The 22,215-nt window shown below is 38.2% G+C and overlaps 1 protein-coding gene across 1 annotated transcript in view; it reads left to right on the top strand.

The window, feature by feature from the left end:
• The first annotated feature begins 3,050 nt into the window (after positions 1–3,050).
• LOC132099226 (T-complex protein 1 subunit beta-like) overlaps positions 3,051–22,215 on the top strand; it is a 90,359-nt gene continuing 71,194 nt past the window's right edge. Inside the window, exon 1 of the mRNA XM_059505665.1 lies at positions 3,051–3,054. The gene's annotated coding sequence lies outside the window, so the exon portion shown is untranslated. The remainder of the gene's footprint in view (positions 3,055–22,215) is intronic.

The following is a 22,215-nucleotide window of genomic DNA, read 5'->3' as shown; positions in this document are numbered from 1 at the left end:
TGCAATCAAAAAATGTCGTTATAATGGAAGTCACGAACAATAAATGATGGAGAAAAAATTAAAACCTAACGCTGCACAAAAACTAACAATGCATCAAAGCCAATCTTGTTACTAATCTTTGACATGCCCAAGACTGTGATAAAAAGTAAAAAAAAAAATGTATATATCCAACCACAATTACTTTTATATTGAAAATATAATTTTGTTTGAGTTTGATTAATATATTTATGCAAAGAAAATTGAAAAAAAAAAAAAAAATTATCTGATAGATTTTCACAGCAGTTTAATTGAGTGGATGTTTTCATCCCGAACATAACGAAAGGGTAGGGAATTTGAACAATGCACAAGGGTTAAAGGGATGGTTCACTTTCAAATTAAATTTGGATAAGTTTTAGCTTACTTCAAGGGCATACAAGATGTAGGTTTCTTTGTTTACACAGTATTTCCCATTTTGATATTTTTAGGTCAAACTGGTCTTGTCTGTGACTCACGTAATGGAGGTCTATGGTCACCACCTCAAAGAGCATGCACAGAGGAGTCAAAATTAAACAATTCCCCATCGTAAGTACACATTGATGACCTAAGACATGAAACGAGTGGATTGTGTAAGAAAACGAACAGTATTTATATAGTTTTTACCTCGTGCGCTCGCGCTCTGGCTTAGTCTGCGCAAGCGCGGAAAGCGCCGGAAGCGATCTCTCGCGCGTGTACATCACTCATTGTTTACACTTACTGCCTATGGTTTACACAGAGATTTCGGAAGTGTTACCTTTGACTGTGAAGATCTAAACATATTTAGACGTACAGGAAATTGCAATGGAAGACGATTTCAATATATCCATAGACAACGTTGAATTTTTTTCACAACCATATTTATTTGAACCAGAATACACAGATCAAGTACTCAGGAGCGATCCGCTGCAGCAGCTCGTCTTCAAGCCTCAGAGAGACAGAGATCTCTTCAATATTGGTGGTGTTTTAGTAGCAAGTGTTGTGAGATGCCAACAGAAGTAGAGAGCATATGTTGTCACGAATGGAACAACTACAAGATGACGACGAGGACATTGACAGTATCGCATCACACACCTGCCTGACTGAAGATCCTGAGTTTTCTCCGCTGTTGAGACGCAGCGTTTTGCACGTTGTGTTTAGTTTGCCACGTATAAACTGGAGGCGACGTCCAATGCCAGAGGGACCCAATGGCACGCTGTCAATAGAGTGAGTAATGTGTTGTATATTTATTTTAATCGCAACGATTATAGGGTGCATTATAAACAAATTAATTTATTACAATTACTGTATTATATTTCAGACAGTGCAGATTGGTGGTGTATCGTGTGGTAAACAATAAACAATGAGTGACGTACACGCGCGAGAGATCGCTTCCGGCGCTTTGCGCGCTTGCGCAGACTAAGCCAGAGCGCGCACACGTCACATCAGGAAGCATTCGCGCACTCAGATCAGTTGGACGTGGTTGTGTACAAGAGGTAAAAACGATATAAATACTGTTCGTTTTCTTACACAAACCGCTCGTTTAGTGTCTTAGGTCATCAGTGTGTACTTACGATGGGGAATTGTTTAATTTTGACTCCTCTGTGCATGCTCTTTGAGGTGGTGACCATAGACATCCATTATATGAGTCACAGACAAGAACGGTTTGACCTAAAAAAAATCAAAATGGGAACTACTGCGGAAACATAGACACCTACATGTCCTTGAAGTAAGCTAAAACATACCAAAATTTAATTTGAAAGTGAACTATCGCTTTAAGATTGTTTAAAGCAGTGGTTCTCAAAGTGTCAGACCCCCTCTAGTGGTTACACAGGGGAATCACTAAAATAAATATAAATGTAATCATTGAGTAAGGTTTTTTTTTTTTATATATTTAAGTACAGTACAGTTATGCAACTTTTGTTATAACACATTTTAATTTAAACTTTAAGGTTTCATTTACCTGTATGTAACCACAGTGCAGTGTTAATGTTCAAACTGTGTATTTACAAAGTTCAAGTGGCTGACAACAATAAATATTCTTATTAGGTATAAAACTACCTCGTTTCTGAACTGTAGTGCTGTAGCAGAATAGTTAAGAATACTACACTGCTGAAATTTAATGTTGGTCATTATGGTTGAACTTAGAGAGACAAATATTTTCTGAAGTGGTTGGCATAAAAAGTGTGAGAACCACTGGTTTTAAGAAATGCTATAAAATGAAATCCTGCTTTCTAAGAACTTTTCAGCAAATAATTTCTTCTTTCCCCTTGTAGAGTCATTAAGGATCCAGCTTACTGTCGGCACATTGGTGAGAAATTGTTCATCTGCTACACTGCACTGTCACTTCTGCTAGAGATTCATTGACCTTTTGTGATAGGGTTTGATTTTACTTAGTTTAATAAAAATGTACTTAATTTGATTTGACTTGTTTTACTACACTGTATTGCTAGTGTTCTGATTAAAATGGAGTAACTGGAGGCTCTGAAAACACTGCTTGTGAATAATTTGTTAATATTGTAAACTTTCATCTGAATACAGTAAATAAGTGTTGTGAAGTGAATAGTGTTGTGCACTTTGTTTCCAACCCCACTGTTACTGAACTGTAAAGTGAAAATATTGTGGGATTTATTTTGCATTCAGTTTTCAGTTAAATATATTTCAAAATATCAAAGTTTATATTTTATGTAGATTTATTTATGGTGTTTTTGTTTATACAGGACAGTACAGAAAGCACTCAAGTGGGAGCGAGTGGAGGGGACAGCGTCAGAAAGGACCTGGAGCTCAGACTCTTTCAAGGATCACCTGAACTCTCTAGGATCACTACTCTCCCCTTTAGGGTCCCCTCCGGTAGAGAAAACATTCTGCATTCCTCGCTGAAAAGACACAGTCCCAGGGGTTCCCGTTAGAAAATACACCCCCCCCCCCACCTTCGGGGTGCCCTCTCTTTCTCTGGGCCCTTGGGATTGTCCTAACATTCCTTGCCCTTACAGCGGTCCTGGTTGAAGGTTCCCTTCTCGAACTGTTCAACACATTTTCACTGCACCAATGTACACATCTCTTGTCCTGAGACACTATACTAAAACATGTTTTTTACAACAAAAAAAAAAAGGTTTTCCACCTAAATAAAAGATCAGCTGGTTTCAGTCATATCGCTACAATGGTTTCTCTTGTAAGTGCAGTACAAAATATGCATCTGCTAAATTATTTTACAAAAACCTTTAAATATTATTGTATTTGGATTGGATGTTCTTCTACATTTTTTTAACAATACATCCATGCACAAGCACTGCAGGCTAAAGTTTGGGATTATTTTCATCTGTTTTATACAGTATGTTTCCAAATTAAAACTGTTTTACAATCTTGAGCATGTGTTAGTTTATTGAAGTTTATTGTAATGCCATTGCCAGTCATTTGATTTTTAGCCTTTGTCACGTACAGTGTTGATCTAAATGCAAACTAGGCTCTAATTGAACATAAAATTGTGTATTTATACATGGTGCAAGGTACGACGGAGAAACAAGGTCTCTAGAACGACCATGATTCACCCACCCTTCATCCTGGTTGAATCATGGTCATTCTGGAGACCTTGGATTAACGTTGAACTAGGTGTTGATTTTGAAAAGTGCGTTGATTACACGCATTTCTCCGACGGTGAAACAGCGTCGCGATTTCAACGGTAAATCAATGTCACAATATCAACGTTGATCCTATTTGCAAAATCGAATGGTAATTCAACATTGAGGTACCTGACATTGTTTCAACATTGAAATACCGGCTGGGAAGTGCACAGGAGCATGACTTGACGTGTGACATTTCAGAAAATGTGCGTTCATAAATGTAGCCTATGTTGATCCAAATATGGAAAGCACTTTCGAATTTAATAATATGAGGTTCTCTCCAGAGATGTTTTTGCCACATTTCTTCAATTAAGGATTGCTTCGTAGTATATGGGGTTTCTATTTGCCTGAACTTCTTCAAGTGAGCGGTGGGGCAAACTGTAAATCCAACACTCTCCTTTCACTACTGATACTGCGACTATTCACAGTTTGTATGTGTTCATTCACTGGCATTTTACACATTTCTTGTTTTCTCCCTTAAAAACAAATTTGTCCATTCTGATACTAAATTTTTACCGAACTAATGGCTGTTGATTCCTATTTGAATTGAATTCTGCCAAAGTGCATGCTTGTAAATATGTGGTCGTTAAATGCGTAACGCTATGGGAGTAGGTATGCTCATGTCTGAAAATAATATATGAAAAACAATATAATTTCACATAAAGCCATTAGGATTGTAACAAATGGACTGGTGACAGAGGATTAATGTTAACTGGTATTTTATTGAGGAAGGCAGAATATAACAGTGGGTGAGTAGTAAATGGAAGTAAAAGGAGAATCATTGCACATGGGTAATGCACTTCCCAGATGGGGTGAACAGAGTCGTCGGTGGGGGTGACCAGACTGGAGGATGGTGAGCACACACCTCGGCGATGGTGAATAGTAGAGGTACTGATCGAGGTAATATAGTGCTGGGGCAGATTGGTGATTGGATGGTGAACAGGTGCGGGTGATTAATATTCAGGTGAGGGATGAGCCTGACCGACTTGTGACAAGGATATAGCTTATATTTATTTAGTAGCCTACTTATTTTTAATTAATGTAAAAAATAGAATTAATTGTAACACTGAAAGTTCTTATTTTTTATTTTTTTTATTGTGTTCAGCATATGGTGGCCCGCATTTGAATTCGTGACAGGCCGCATTGAGAACCACTGGTATAACCTGAGGTAGACACTTATACATCGGATGAAGTAACAAGGAACAACTTCACAGTGAACTCATTTAAATAAGAAATCAGATAATAAAACTCTCTGATGTAACATAAAATTGTGAATCACACTCGAATGACATTTGGGCATCAAAAGATTTGAAATGTCTGAATCTTTCCCTTTCTATAACCAGTACCTTCTTTGGTAGGTTCTCACTTACATGGAAACATGTTTCATGCTCAATCAAAACAAAAAACACTTTACCATTGTTTAAAAAAATTGAAGTTATTTTGCTGAAAACTGGCATGTTTTCATTAGTAGTCGTGCAAACGAAGAGTCCAACACGATACTCAACATCACAACATCTTACCCACTTTGTGAGATTGACAGTGGCTTGTGAATCAACATGGAGAAATTCAGTTATATTTTCTGAAAATTCAAGGGTCTCAAGTCAACACATTTAGACTGTACCAGACTCAAGTGTCTTTATAGACAAGCATTCCCAATGAACTGGTGTTTATTTGCATGCAAAATTGTCAAATTTTTGGAAGTTCTTAACATAATCTTTACAAATTTTGTGTTTTGCTTTTGCTTATGTTTTAGAAGCAAGTTATTTGATGGGTACAGTTCTTTAAAGAGTTTATGATGTTCAGTAATAAGGTGCTTTAGATAAACCGTCATCCCCTCACTGACTGAGTAGGAGAACACAATGTTTATGATGTTCAACAACAAGAGCAACAGGTGCCACTGCAAATCATCATCTGGTACCAGGTCACGAAATATCAAAGGTATGTTTGTGACTAAAACACAGTGTTCACGAGGCATTTAAGCCTATCCCCGTGTCCTCCGCTGTAAGACTCCTCCTGTAATGACTGTCCAAGCCACTAGGGAGCGCTGTCTGCTACCTCATGCAACTACTCTCCCAGCCATTGGTTGGCACCCCTGCCCTTTACTTAGAGAACTCTCCAGGCCAGTTGGTGGCACTTACATAAATTAAGACTGCTTATTAAGTTAATTTGTTCCACCTTTATTTTGACCCATTTAAGTTTGGCAGTTTCATTGAGCTGTATTCAGTCTTTAGCTTACCCAGTACAGGTTACCTGTGTTATAGAACTGTTAAGTTATGTTTTCCAGTTGCCATTTGGCCTACCTTCTGTTTTGTGTTGTAAAGCTGTAGAGCTCAAGTAAAGACTGGTTGCCTTTGAGTTACCGGAGCCTTTGAGTTTGCCCTTCCTTCTGCAAATGGGTCTTCCAAGATATTTGTGGGCTTGTTTTTAGTTTCCATAAAGCCATTATTAAAAGCATACGTCCGGTTTCAAACTTTCTATAGAGATGAAATGTTTAATTAGATATTCCTAAAGTAGTTTTATTTCACACTGACCAACCCCTTCCAAAATATCATGCATGACATTTCACAGCATAGTTTTCCCCAGTATTGAAATTCTGCAAAGTACTGAGCATGCTTTTCCTCTTGATGCAAAAAGAAGAGGTTATTGTTGGATCAACCAAATCATTCAGTACTGGTGATCTTAAAGTCAAACCTGGGTCATCGTCTGAAAAAACTGACTGAGCTGAAGATTTATCAAAATCACAAAATCGATAGAAATAATTTGCACTAAATGATTATAAGAACCCAAGAATACCATGCATACCTAAGTTATCACCAGTAATGAAAGCAAGTATGCCACGTACAGGTGGTTCAGCAAATGGAACAGCGATCCCAAACATTTCTAATATCTTCAAGTCCCTTATTAAGGATTTCTGTAATTCATCAATCCCATATTTCTTAACATCTTGGACATGAAACAAAGATACCAAATGAATGTTCATGAAAGCAGAAATCACATTTGAAGCAAGTTTTCTAAGAATGAAGTACAGGCAACCAATTTTATGAATTCCTTTTTTGGAACCAAAAGGGATTTGCACATTCAAACTCATCATAGTATAACCGAAATTGGAGAGCAAACTTATTATTCGAAAATAAAGGATGATTTTTAAAGTAGCTACCATTACAGAAGTCTTTATATATGTCAGACGGAGTACATGTTTGCATCTTCTAACAATAGGGGTGTAATGGTACGAAAAAAAAAAAAAATCACGGTTCGGTACGTACCGCGGTTTTAAAGTCACGGTTCGGTTCATTTTTGGTACAGTAAGGGAAAGAAATGCAAACATCAAACTGCAGGTTGTTTACTACTATAAATTTTTTTTACAATTTGTTTACACTTTTAATACTTTTTAATAAAACATATATAAAATAAAAAAAAGAATAAGAAATAAAATACTGCTGCAAAGTTCTCCACTAAATAAAATACTCTCAGTCTCAAACCAATATCATAAAATAAAATATAATGAAAAATATAAATAAATAACTATGATTACAGTGCAGCATTACCAATCCCAGCGTGTAGGCCTGCTCATATTTAGAAAATATATATAACTTTTCCAAAGTGTAAAGTGCAGCATGAACAGTTTCAGTTTTTAGACCTGCTCAGATTTCGTTATTGAGTTGGACCGATCAGAATTAAGAGCAAAGGTCTGTTTAAATGCCGACGGGAGCTGTGTTTGAATTACAATCGTTTTTTTCCTAGTTGTAGTGATGTTCACACTTGCGTGATGCCTTTTGAAAACCTTAGGCCGGTGACACACTGGCATATTGCACCTGTCAAACATAGTCTATTTTGCCGTCAATACTGTTGACGGTGTCCTTTATCAGTAGGCTTTATATTTATGCTCAACATGAAGTATAGATATTGTTGTCGTGAAGACAAGATCCTGGTCTGTCGGCTGTCTCCCTCTATGTCACCTACAGTAGCAGCAGCGCACCAGCGCCGCGTCAGGCACGATTCTGGTGTGTAAAGACACAGAAAACGCGAGGCAGCAGAAACGCCACGCTCACGCCACGCAGCCAGTGTGTCACCGGCCTTACCCCGGTTTCACACCGCAAGCGTGAGCGGTGCGCGAGCAGCGCGTCCGCGCAACTACATTGTCACTGCAGCAGCAGACTCTCGCGTATCGCAAGCCATTTTAACATTTAAAATTTAAGTTTGACTATCCGGAATTAACATTGTAGATATCACCAACGTCTTTCTAACTAGTCGTAATTACATTTTGGATAGTTGGAATTGTAATTCAAGATATCTGTAACGTAATTGTGACTAGTCGAAACGACCGATAGAGATATCTGTAATTCAGTTTTGACTAGGCAAATCTGCAAAGACGTCATTGAAAACGACATTCAACTCGTCACACATCTTAAATGACAATTGCAGATATCTGTAATTCAGTTTTGCCTAGGCAGAATGAAAGTTAAAGATATCTCAAACGTCATTATGACTAGATTAGAACAATACGCTCTGCTCCCGCCTAAAGTGCGATGCGGGCCTAATTTGCATAAAGATATCTGCAACGTCATTTCGCCTAGTCAAAACTCCAATTCAGGATATCTGTAATTACATTTCGACTAGACTGAATGAAAATTACAGATATCTATCGCAAGCCGTTTTATCATTTAAAACGTTGTTTTGACTATCGATTAATATAATTTCAGATAGGGGCAATTGTAATTCAAGATATCTATATTGCATTTATGACTCGTCGTAATTGGGATTAATATATCTACAATGTGATTATGACTAGTCGTAATATGCATTGAAGATATCTACAATTTAATTTTGACTAGTAATAATACACATTCCAGATATCTACAATGCTATTGCGACTAGTCATAATCTTCCATTGACTTCCATTGAAAAATATTTGCAGATATCTTCAAATGAGTTTTGACTAGTCGTAATTCCAATTCAAGATATCTTTAAATATGATTTGTCTAGTCAAAACTCTAATTAAAGATATCTCAAATTACAATTTGGCTAGTGATAATTCAGTTAGAGATATCTTCAAATGAGTTTTGACTAGTCGTAATCCCAATTCAAGATATCTTTAAATATGATTTGCCTAGTCAAAATACAATTTAAGATATTTTTAATTATTATTTTTTTAAAGATATCCACAATACATTTGTAGATATCTGCAATTCATTTATGACTAGTCAAATTACAGTTGTAGATATCTTGAATTTGAATTATGACTAGTCAAAACCCATTTAAAGATATCTGCAATTTAATTATGGATATCCAAATCAGATTTTTGACTAGGAAGATCTTTCTTTGTAGATATCTGCATTTAGCTTTGTGACTAGGACAAATCTCAATAGAGATATCTTGAATAAACATTCTGCCCAGTCAAAAAAAAAAAGATATCTTAATAGTGTATTCAAATCACCCTTTGCTAATCCCCGCCTTTTCTTTCTTGCCAACCAATAGGCATATGCCATTTCAAAACACACCGGTCTTCAGGAGCGCGCCAAAGAAGTCTGACGACTTGCATACTCTGGATTGATCTTTTACAGGTACGAAAATGACTGTAAAAATAATTGTATAACGTTACGTTATTAACACTTGAATTATAACTGTATTATTTGCTAACGCAAATCACGGGCCTGTTTTGCGTTAATGTCAATTAACTCCTAGATTGTCTGAGAGGAAATTAGGACTACCTATATTTGTCAGAATGCTGGCTTTTTGTTTTGCTGGTGGATTAACGTTAACTCCTTATCGTATCCCGAAGTAATTTACATCCATTTTTTAAAGTTGGCTGTTGTAAGAATAATGTAGTTATAACTGGCAGAGTTTTTAATACAATTTCAAGAGCCAGATGAGAGCTTTCAAATAACAATAATGATGACCTACTTTCTTCAACTAGACGCCTTTTCCGGTGTCAGGTGCATCAACTTCGCAGTAAGTTGGGGTGTGCTAAGTTAGTATTAGCATAATTAACAGTGACTATGATATTAGTTAACTACCAGTGGTCATGATTTTATTTAACTGTGTACTTCTGCATGTATGCCAGGAACACCGGGGAGGTAGGAAAATGCTGTCTGGTAGACCCACCTTTTCCTCCTTCCTGGCCCAGATATTGAGGTTTTACCCTCTACAACAGAGCTTGAATGGTTTGCAAAGTTGGGTTTAGGTAAATGTATAGTTGATACATAAGAATGTTAAAGATAAAATAGGTTTTTTCCTGGGCTTAAAAGAGCTACTGGGCTAGCAATTCCAAAATATATGGAAATAAACCTTTTGTAATAATAATTTATTCTGTATATTCATGAAATAAAAAGTAATCACTGTTGGGACAGTGGCATTAGAATCACAAAAGCTGTCTATTACTTAATGTGAAAATCTTAATGCAGCAGTCAGCTATTAAAAGGGACAAAGATTAATATTGATCAATATTTTAAATGCAGGAAAAACTCTGTAGCAGCAAGTGTTTTTATTGTTAACCAAACTTGATAGTGATCTGCATTTTACATAACCTCAGGTTTTGCTACAGTGTATGATCAATTGATGAGCTCTGTTTTTTTGTTTTATGTTGTTAATATGTACATTCAATTTTATAGGTAGACCAGTGCAGGAAACATCTGGGACAGGAACCCAAAGATCAAAAATTCCGCTAAATTGGACTCTGTCTGAATTAAATAACTTTGTCTGCCAGTGCTACCCAAATGTGAGTTTAAACTTAATAGGTTTCCATTTGGCAAGAGCAGGCAAAGGACGCAAGATCCAAAAACTTCATGTAAATTCTATGAGGGATTTAAAAAAAGCAGTTGGCAAAAGCAGGCTCTGTATTGTCCCACGAGCTGAAGTTTTGCAGGTATGACTTTGCAGAACAAAGGCACAATACTCAAATGAAAGATCCATTTCTTTATGATATGACAAGTAGAATTGGATTTTAATTTAACCTTAATGTACATTTAAAGGGGTCTTATTATGCTCTTTTACAAAGTCTTGATTTAGTTTTGGGGGTGAACTGGAACAGGTTCTCATACTAGGTTGTTCGAAAAACACATTATTTTTCACATATTTTACATTATTAAAACACCTCTCTCCCCAGTCTGGCATGAACAGCTCGAAGAGTTCCTGCATTAAATGAAGGCCCGCCTTCTGAAATACGAAATGTGCTGTGATTGGTTAGTTGGGCAAGTGTGTGTTGTGATTGGCAGCACTTGGTGCCTGCTCGGGAAATGTAATGCCAGCCTCAGTGTAAATATTGTCAGAATCAAATCAATCTGAGCGTGATTTAAACCCAGATGATTGTAACTACTCTAAATTTGTCTGTCTTGGGAAACCTAGCGTGTCTCTGACACAGTATTAACACTCAATAACCTTCTCTAGTGCAGCTCAACCAGGTCTTGTCCCATATGTCAATATCTGTGATATCACAAATCCCGGAAAATATGCGTTTTAGTCCAAACGAGTCATTCGTTGTACTTTCTGAAAAGTGATTTCTGTTAAATAAAATATCTCCTTTTGAATTGGACTTTGAGCTTTGTAACTTTGCAGATCTTTCGTATGCTCAAACAGCATCATTACAGACTAACTAAAGTTGAAAAAGTGAAAAAACATAATAGGACCCCTTTAAAAGGTTACATTTTAGTTCACATTCTTTGCTTTCAATTAAAGCTGCAGTCCATAACTTTTGGACTTCGTGCATCTTGCGGAAGAACACTGTAGCTGGAGCTACTTCTCTTTTTATGTCTATGGCAAATTACGCAGGTACTGGGCTACTCCGCAGCAGTACCTACCCAAACCAGTCTAAATAGTCTGAATATAAACACTTATTACAGGTGTACCGTAGTGATTCAGGACAAGCCAAAAACATTGTTTGGAAAATTGATTCATGGTGTACTGGCTTATTATAGAAATTTTGTAAATGTTAAACACAAAAAAGTTATGGACTGCAGCTTTAAATCTTACTGTGATGTTTCTGCACAGGGAACATTTTTTTGCTAGTTGACAGTACAAATAACTTATAATTTTATGACAGTACAAATACATTTACAGTGCAGTGAGCCAATGTATTCTTTGTTATTGTTATACACTGAGTTTGAAAAATGTGTCTTAAAAATATTTTGGTATTTACAGGAAAGGAGGAGGCACTGCTATGAGGTTTTGGAAGAAAGGCGGACAAAGGTTGGTGCTGCCACTATATTTTTTATTTTATTTTATTTAAAGTGTTTTTCTTGTGTGAATATATATATATATATATATATATATATATATATTTTTTTTTTTTTAGGCCATTGAGGAAAGATGTCAGCGAATGGCTACCCGTGTGGAACCCCTAGATGGAGAGGTTTTGAAATTCAAATATCCAAATGGATATGTAAATAAGAGGAAATTCATCATGTCTGAGCCAATTCAGGTAAGAGGTTCTGTGTAAAGGAGAACAAAGAGATTTGTCATTGGCTCTGTTGCCATCTTGGTTCTTGTATATTCAGGTCATGTTTGATTTTATTGGACAAGACGAAATGGCCAGTGAAGTTTTTAAGGTCAGGGAAGCTGCATCTTCAAAAGATGTTGAGAGCATTTCTACTGGGTCAATTGCAGATCACAGCATAAAACCATCGTCTACTTTATATGTCCTTTGGATGTCATCTTTGGATAATCTGGTAAATTAACATAGCAGTTTTACTTTACTTACAAGAGGTCTTTTTAATCATGATTTTCATTTGACCATATGCAGTGTTTGAGTTTTTGCCCTGACAGCATCATTTACTGCTTAAAAAATTAAAGCACTGATTAAATGTTATTATTAGTATGAAAGCCACGTTTCTAGCATTTGTAAAACTGCATTTTTCCATCTCAAAAATATATCTAAATTAGGGCCTATGCTCTCAATGTCAAATGCAGAAATGTTAATCCATGCATTTATGACCTCAAGGTTAGATTATTGTAATGCTTTATTGGGTGGTTGTTCTGCACGCTTAGTAAACAAACTACAGCTAGTCCAAAATGCAGCAGCAAGAGTTCTTACTAGAACCAGGAAGTATGACCATATTAGCCCGGTCCTGTCAACACTGCACTGGCTCCCTATCAAGCATCGCATAGATTTTAAAATATTGCTTATTACTTATAAAGCCCTGAATGGTTTAGCACCTCAGTATTTGAATGAGCTCCTTTTACATTATAATCCTCTACGTCCGCTACGTTCTCAAAACTCAGGCAATTTGATAATACCTAGAATATCAAAATCAACTGCAGGCGGCAGATCCTTTTCCTATTTGGCGCCTAAACTCTGGAATAACCTACCTAACATTGTTCTGGAGGCAGACACACTCTTGCAGTTTAAATCTAGATTAAAGACCCATCTCTTTAACCTGGCTTACACATAACATACTAATATGCTTTTTATTATCCAAATCCGTTAAAGGATTTTTAGGCTGCATTAATTAGGTAAACCGGAACCGGAAACACTTCCCATAACAACCTATGTACTTGCTACATCATTAGAAGAATGGCATCTACGCTAATATTTGGCTGTTTCTCTCTTATTCCGAGGTCACCGTGGCCACCAGATCCAGTCTGTGTCCAGATCAGAGGGTCACTGCAGTCACCCGGATCCAGTACGTATCCAGACCAGATGCTGGATCAGCACCTAGAAAGGACCTCTACATCCCTGAAAGACAGCGGAGACCAGGACAACTAGAGCCCCAGATACAGATCCCCTGTAAAGACCTTTTCTCAGAGGAGCACCAGGACAAGACCACAGGAAACAGATGATTCTTCTGCACAATCTGACTTTGCTGCAGCCTGGAATTGAACTACTGGTTTCGTCTGGTCAGAGGAGAACTGGCCCCCAACTGAGCCTGGTTTCTCCCAAGGTTTTTTTCTCCATTCTGTCACCGATGGAGTTTCGGTTCCTTGCCGCTGTCGCCTCTGGCTTGCTTAGTTGGGGACACTTCATCTACAGCGATATCGTTGACTTGATTGCAAATAAATGCACAGACACTATTTAACTGAACAGAGATGACATAACTGAATTCAATGATGAACTGCCTTTAACTATCATTTTGCATTATTGACACTGTTTTCCTAATGAATGTTGTTCAGTTGCTTTGACGCAATGTATTTTGTTTAAAGCACTATATAAATAAAGGTGACTTTGACTTTGACTATTAATAGGTTTGGGTATAGGGTTTCTTTCTGCCCTGCAAACTATTTTCTTTTGATGAAATTTAAATTGTGCATCACTTCTATGTTTTCTGGCTGGTAATGGCACCAATGAGCACAGGTCAGGGAGACCTTGATACTGCTCCGTTGGGCGCTTGAAGAATTAGAACTTAAACTAGTGGTGGAAATTATGATTCTTTCTAGAGATTCGTTCATTTTCAGTTCGTTCACCAAAATGATTCGTTCAGAATCGTTCACTGATTCATTCAGTGACCATTTCTTCGTATTACACAAAATAAGACAGCAGGTGGCAAAAAAAGAGTGTATATGTGTTATGTCTTAAGTCGAACGTATTCACTGGTTACAACAACTGATCTGGCTTTATTAAAATGTGTGTATAATCGCATTCAATATATAAAGTCTAATTAAGTTGTTCAGATGAACAAAGCACAAGGTTTTCTTGCCTAATTAGCATTTTAATTGTTTGGTCAGACAGTTTGTATATTATATATTCACATTCATAAATCTGGGATTAAACGTGGAGTTGCTAAATATCAAAACAAGCGTATGTGCAATGCGCTTTGCATTTTGCGAGATTGACATGCTAAATGTTTAGGCTCATTCATTTCGTTCACGAACGAGATAAGCTATGTACCAGTTCATTTCATTCACGAACGAGATGTATCAGTTCAGTCATTTCGTTCACGAACGATAAGATCTCTAGATCTAGTTCAGACTCATATGAAACTCGTTCAATGAAGGGCGTATTCGTTCACTACATTCAACAAATCACATGCTCTGTCACATCTCATACTCGAAGGCTATTGGCTCGAGGTTGAGTAACTCTTTGACAGGATGAAATGGTTGTTACCCGGTTCACTGAGCTGCGCATGCGCTGCTAATAGCGCCGCGCTGCTGTGGAGGGAGGAACTTCACTGAACGACAAATATGAGTCAGTGGATTACGTGAACGAGAACGATTCGTTCACCTAAAAGATTCGTTCAAAAAGAACGATTCGTTCACGAACGACACATCACTAACTTAAACACACTTGTCAGACACATGCTTAATTGCGAACTGATAAAATGGGCCATATTGAAATAAAACAATATATAAATTGTTTTGCAAAAAAATGTCACCTATGAAGTCAGAGGCCACAATGACAGGTGGTTAAGCATTATTAGGGTTTGTTTATACATGTTATTGCCTGCCTGTTTTTTTTAAAGTATTTCAAAATGAGAATTATTTTAAATTGAGAAATTGATATTTGTAACCTAGCATTAGTAATTAATTCATAGTTTTTTTTATTGTTGTATTTTTGTCCTTTTCATTGCAGGAAATACATTGTGACCCGATAAACTTTACCCAGCCACTAGAAACTCTGTCGTCAGTCCAAGCTCCAGTTGTTCCACCCTCTGTCCACCCTCTAATGGCTCCGCCCTCTGTCCACCCTCTAATGGCTCCGCCCTCTGGTGGCTCCGCCCTCTGCCCACACTCTGGTGACTCCGCCCTCTGCCCACACTCTGGTGGCTCCACCCTCTGTCCACCCTCTAATAGCTCCGCCCTCTGTCCACCCTCTAATGGCTCCGCCCTCTGTCCACCCTCTGGTGGCTCCGCCCTCTGCCCACAGTCTGGTGACTCCGCCCTCTGCCCACACTCTGGTGGCTCCACCCTCTGTCCACCCTCTAATAGCTCCGCCCTCTGTCCACCCTCTAATGGCTCCGCCCTCTGTCCACCCTCTAATGGCTCCGCCCTCTGTCCACCCTCTGGTGACTCCGCCCTCTGTCCACCCTCTGGTGACTCCGCCCTCTGCCCACACTCTGGTGGCTCCACCCTCTAATGGCTCCGCCCTCTGTCCACCCTCTGGTGGCTCCGCCCTCTGCCCACACTCTGGTGACTCCGCCCTCTGCCCACACTCTGGTGGCTCCACCCTCTGTCCACCCTCTAATAGCTCCGCCCTCTGTCCACCCTCTGGTGGCTCCACCCTCTGTCCACCCTCTAATGGCTCCGCCCTCTGTCCACCCTCTGGTGACTCTGCCCTCTGTCCGCCCTCTAATGGCTCCGCCCTCTGTCCACCCTCTAATGGCTCCGCCCTCTGCCCACACTCTGGTGACTCCGCCCTCTGCCCACACTCTGGTGGCTCCACCCTCTGTCCACCCTCTAATAGCTCTGCCCTCTGCCCATTCTCCTGTTGTTCCTTCCTTTGCCCAGACTCTAGTTGCACTAGCCTCTGAGCAGGAATCAGACATTTTCCTTGAAGACCAGTCACCACTTAGTCCTCTATCTCCCCAGTCATCAGTCATTGATCTTACAAATCAAGAGAGGTCTGTTTCCCCTACTCTTTCCCACCAGGATTCCCCTCTTAACTTTGTGGCACCTACAGATGAGTATGTTCCTATAAGTCACTAGTAATTCTTAAAAAAATATTTTATGCACTTTTTTATTCAAAGGACTTTAGTTGCATCCACACATACAGCAACTTTGTCGCTAGTCTCTGTACTGAAATGAACCAGATGAATGATGTGACTTAAAGACAATTAATTTTTTTGTTCTTAATCATTTTAATGTGTTAACATTAACTACAGCAGTGCTATACTGCTCTTTGCATCATATATTTAACAAGAACTATTAATGTATGAATCAAACTCACAGAGGCCATTCACACAAAAAACAAGTCACAGGCAATGGAATCAACACTTTAAAAATTTCAATAAAAAATTTTAAAATGTAAAAAGAGGTAAGAGATGAGCACACCATTTAAAGATGCCTGTGTAGTGCCTTTTTACAAAGAAAAAATGTTAGATTGCAGTATAGTAGAACACAAAATAAGACTGCCTACAGTGCGCATTCCATACATCCTTTTATTACATTCATGTTTGTGCTTTACAGACAACTCATAGAACAGTAGAATTGCAAAGACCTGAGATGGGTTTACATGAGAGCTATAATGACAGTCTTCACTCCTATTGGTTAAACTTTTCTCAAATTTGTTGCATAGCTGTACATGCATACATCCTGTAGGCAGTGGTTTCTGTCACATATGTCTCCAAAGCCGCCAGCAAATGCTTTGTCCTCGGAAGTCTCTACATGTCTGAAAGGGTCTTTATGCAACTAGCAATATTTGAAAACATACAAAAGTGTTCAGCATTTGACTGAAACCTGTCCGATCTATATCTTTTGTAGGGTTGACCTACAAGTAAAGTGGATGGAAACCTCTGCCCAACAGCGAACCAAATCAACATATGCAGAGAAAACATACTGCAGTGCAGTCTACAAGCATTCAAGCGGCGAAGATTTAACCCAGAAGCAAAACTGGATATCATTTTTGTTGATGCTGAGCAGAATGGTGAAGGGGCAGTGGATGAAGGTGGCCCGTCAAGAGAATACATGCGGCTGTTGATGCGAGCCATCCATCAGTCAAATATTTTCCAGGGCCATGAGAAAGATTGGAGTTTGGCTCTTGACACTCAAGGTCAGTACACCTGCCAAAACAAAATACTGACTGTTTTTAAATGAATCTAGTTAGTCAGTGATTCAATTACCCATTCATAAAGACAGTCAGTTTTATATTTAAAACATTATTCTAAACAGGAATTTATGAGTTTAATTGCACTCATGCCACCTCTGAGCCTCATTAAATGTCTGTAAATATACCTACATGCCACTTTTGAGTTCTTCTGTGCCACCTCTGTAGTGCAAATGATTTTTGTTAATACTTATCGTTTTTGATCAGCAAAATAACTTCTGTTTTTTTTATAGACATTTTGAAAAAAGCTTATAAATATACGCTTTTGAATAAAATAAGATGACATACTTTCAATAAGGTTACATTAAAAAGTTACAAAAATGCCCCTTGTAAATCACTTTAGGGAGTCAAATATTACCTCTTAAATGATTAATTGATTATTGTTCAGAAGGTGCTCCTGAATTTTGTTTTCTGTGCTCCACAAGCGCTCCTACAAATAAAAGTAAGCTTAAAGCCCTGCATAAATTCTCTTTATCACTTGTTTGGATTTGTAAAGGTCTATAATTTCAGGACTGTGTGCATCACTATGTTACATTAGAAAAAAAAGGATGACAGTTTTTTTTTACCTGTCCACTTATGATCAGATCACTTGAATCCAAATACAAAGGGGAAATTTTGTAACTTTTTAAAAACATAAATAATTGTTCTATAGAAATCTCTAATATGAAGTTTTCTTCTTTTCTTTACTTTAGCTTTGCAGACTAGGTTATACACACTAATTGGGAAGATGATTGCTGTGTGTGTTGTCCATGGAGGAGTTGGCCCACATTTCTTCTCTGAAAGGCTTTTTCAGCAGATCTGTGGTATTCCAACATCCCCTGCCTTGATGGATGAGGTTGGAGATCATACATTGAGGGAGCAACTAATCAAGGTGACGGGATGCTTAAGAATTGAAATTAAAGTTAACCAGTTAATACTTGTTTTACCAACCCCCACCCACACACACACACACATTTGTTAAATAGCTTTTTTGGAACAGGAAGCAACAACTGTTCTGGAGGCAAATTGTGCCATTACAGAGGCAGCAGACAGTTTAAGTATCATTGGTGCCTTGAGATATGTATCAAGCCTGACAGAAAAGAACTCTCTTGTCCAGTCGGCTGTGGAGTTCTTTGTGAATGGAAGACTGCAAGCTGCCTTGGGACAGTAACAGTGCCTTTCCTTTCCTGAAACTATATATAAGCATCATTATATAAGCATCATTGGCTTGACACTTATTTTGAATGCTATGCTTGTTACACAGGTTTTCAGAAGGGTTACAAACTCTTGGTTTTCTGGATGAGATGCAGAAAAATTCAGCATTGTTTTATGACATGTTCGTCAGTGATGAGAAGCCCCTCCAGGCAAAGGACCTCTGCAGTCTTTTTAATGTAAACTTCTCCCCACAAGGCAGCAACAGGAGGGCTAGAGAAAACCAGACCATATGCCACTGGAGAGACTGGTTGATAGATGTTGAAAGTATGTCATGATTTGATGTAATGTTACAGGTACACTATGGTTTTTGGAAGCTTTAGGTAACTTTTTTTTTTTTTAGTTCAAATTGATATATTGAGCAAGTACATCATGAATCCATCTTCAAGACTGCATGTCTCTTATCATGAATCACTATGACTATAGTAAGTGTTTATATTCAGACTGTGTTGATCCAAATGGGACGCTAACCCCTGTGGTGTAAGCCATTACCTGCATGACTTGTTATATACATAAACAGAGAGAAATATCTCCCGCTAGTGTTACTGCACAAGACAATGCAGTTTTATTAATCGCTAGAGTGCCAAAGTTATGTAGTGTACCTTTTAAGCCTCTGATAATAATCAAATAGTGAAAAACCGAAAATCTTAAAAATCAGTGACCGATTTAGAGAAAGCAAATGTACATTTTGACCATTGTGTAGAACAAACAACTTGAATTTTTCTAGAATCTAGAAATCTTGCAGTTAGATGTTATCATAACTACAGGTCCTTCTCAAAAAATTAGCATATTGTGATAAAGTTCATTATTTTCCATAATGTAATGATAAAAATTAAACTTTCATATATTTTAGATTCATTGCACACCAACTGAAATATTTCAGGTCTTTAATTGTTTTAATACTGTTGAGTTTGGCATACAGCTCATGAAAACCCAAAATGCCTGTCTCAAAAAATTAGCATATTTCATCCGACCAATAAAAGAAAAGTGTTTTTAATACAAAAAAAGTCAAATAATTATGTTCAGTTATGCACTCAATACTTGGTGGGGAATCCTTTTGCAGAAATGACTGCTTCAATGCGGCGTGGCATGGAGGCAATCAGCCTGTGGCACTGCTGAGGTGTTATGGAGGCCCAGGATGCTTCGATAGCGGCCTTAAGCTCATCCAGAGTGTTGGGTCTTGCGTCTCTCAACTTTCTCTTCACAATATCCCACAGATTCTCTATGGGGTTCAGGTCAGGAGAGTTGGCAGGCCAATTGAGCACAGTAATACCATGGTCAGTAAACCATTTACCAGTGGTTTTGGCACTGTGAGCAGGTGCCAGGTCGTGCTGAAAAACGAAATCTTCATCTCCATAAAGCTTTTCAGCAGATAGAAGCATGAAGTGCTCCAAAATCTCCTGATAGCTAGCTGCATTGACCCTGCCCTTGATAAAACACAGTGGACCAACACCAGCAGCTGACATGGCACCCCAGACCATCACTGACTGGGGGTACTTGACACTGGACTTCAGGCATTTTGGCATTTCCTTCTCCCCAGTCTTCCTCCAGACTCTGGCACATTGATTTCACCTTGATTATAATTAAATAACAAAAAAGAAATATTAAACTGTTACCATGCTTCCACTATTCAAGCTCGCTGATTGGTTTAAAAATAAACAACAAATTCAAACATGCATAAATGGTTGTGTTCCCTCCTGACTGCTTGCTGCTGAGCTCTGTCTGGATCTGGTTTTCCCATTTTGCTGAGCGGTGCTAGCCCGAGTTCTCTTCTGTTCATTTCCAGTCCATTCTAGGGCTGTGTGATTAATAGAAATCGCCATAAAATCACGATTTGAGCGAGCGTGATTTCTAAATCTCTTTATAGCAGGATTTTCCGCCGCCCTGACCTCCCGCAGTATACTATCTGATGATCCAATCAGAATGCAGCGCGGCTAGCGCGAGAACAGAACAGACTGGGAATATGCCTACTCCAGGTTCACACACTGTCTGTGATGCGCCTTTTGTCCGAGCCCATGTTAACGGATTTATTTATTTTTTGCCATAAGTCTATACATTTTGTTACATCTTTACTATAGTGATTATTTTGACTTATGTCTGTTCTGAAGACGTTACAACTTTTTGATAAAACTCTAATTGGTTTTCTTTTGGAAATATGTTTCAAATTAATCCTGAATGCATTTATGACTGTAAAAGCATATCTGTGTGTGTCACAATCACAAAATTAATCAAAGAAATCGCGATAGGTTTTTTTTTTGTCCATATCGCACAGCCCTATTTCATTTAATCAATACAGTTAACAATCTAGCTTCTGAGTACTAAGTTATTAACCCAACAATAGCGGGGTCAGTTAATTTTTTGCAGTGGGCCGCGCAAACATATGTGTTTGGTTGTGTGGGCCGCGAGCTGAAAAAGGTTGGGAACCACTGCGCTACATGTTTTGCAGAAGGGGAGTGTAATGCAGTCACTCTGGAGCCTCCACAGTGCCACCGCTGGGTTTCCCCCAACACCCACAAATAGAGTTTCTCCATCAAGATGGAAACATTCTTCCAGAGGCCAATGCTTGCCTCATTGTACTTCGCCTGCCAATACACACCGATTATGAAATATTCAAGAAACACATGACAGAAGGAAATGTGCAGAGCCCAGGTTTTGGTGTTGCCTGAACTAGTTTTAATCTAGACTAGAACGGTTTAAAAAAAGAGAGAGAGAGAGAGAGAGAAATTGGTCATGATCTACAGTCATAATGGATATCTAATTTTTCGTAAAACTGTTTTAATGTTAGCTTTTCATATAAAGTACATAAAATAACTTTAGGTGCAGTTACTGCAGAGTGGACCTTGTTACCTTTACGACGTCTGTGTGTACGGTCTACTGTCCATGTCCAGAAAGATAAGAAAAACATCATCAAAGTAGTCCATGTGACATCAGAGGGGCAGTTAGAATATTTAGAAGCATCGAAAATACATTTTGGTCCAAAAATAGCAAAAACTACGACTTTATTCAGCATTGTCTTCTCTTCCGTGTCTGTTGAGAGAGAGAGTTCAAAACAAAGCAGTTTGTGATATCCGTAGGTAATAAAAACATACTTTGAAGATGTATATATATGTGTGTGTAAGCTGAAGATCACGCTCTCTCAGAAGTATTTATCATGGCTGTTACACTTTAAAAAATGACAGGCCTACACTTTCTCTGCTCAAAATGTATCGTATTAGCAGGGTACACTGCAGTTTAAAAGAAAAACATTAGGCAATGTTACAGACAGTTAAAGTGCATTTAAACTGCAGAACATCTTCATGTGAGTAAAGTACATTAGTGTAGAGCTGCAGGTCAGTGTAGTAAACTTATCTTAGATTTCAGTCACACAAGAAAGAAGAGGAAATGCCTCACCGACTCCTAGAAATGATCTCGAACGCACAACAGAGCTTCACTGTTTAACGCAACAGTGTGGGATCCGCATTAAAATAAATCTTTACTAGGGCTGTGAATCTTTGGGAAGGCAGCGATTCGATTCGATTACGATTCATAGGTTTTCGATTCGATTCAAGAACGATTTTTGCAAATTTAGAACAATTCGATTCGATTCACAATTAAATTCGATTCGATTCGATTATAACGATTCGATTCTGCATTCTTTAAGTGCATTCACGGGATTATTTAAATGCTTCTACTAAATTCTTTAAATGCTTAGTCAGGGGGCAAATTACAGTAGCATTTATGGTTAGA

The sequence above is a fragment of the Carassius carassius genome, chromosome 22 (assembly GCF_963082965.1).
Source record: "Carassius carassius chromosome 22, fCarCar2.1, whole genome shotgun sequence".
Taxonomy (NCBI): Eukaryota; Metazoa; Chordata; class Actinopteri; order Cypriniformes; family Cyprinidae; genus Carassius; species Carassius carassius.
Note: the sequence above shows the minus strand (reverse complement) of the source record. Positions and strands in the feature narration are given on the sequence as shown.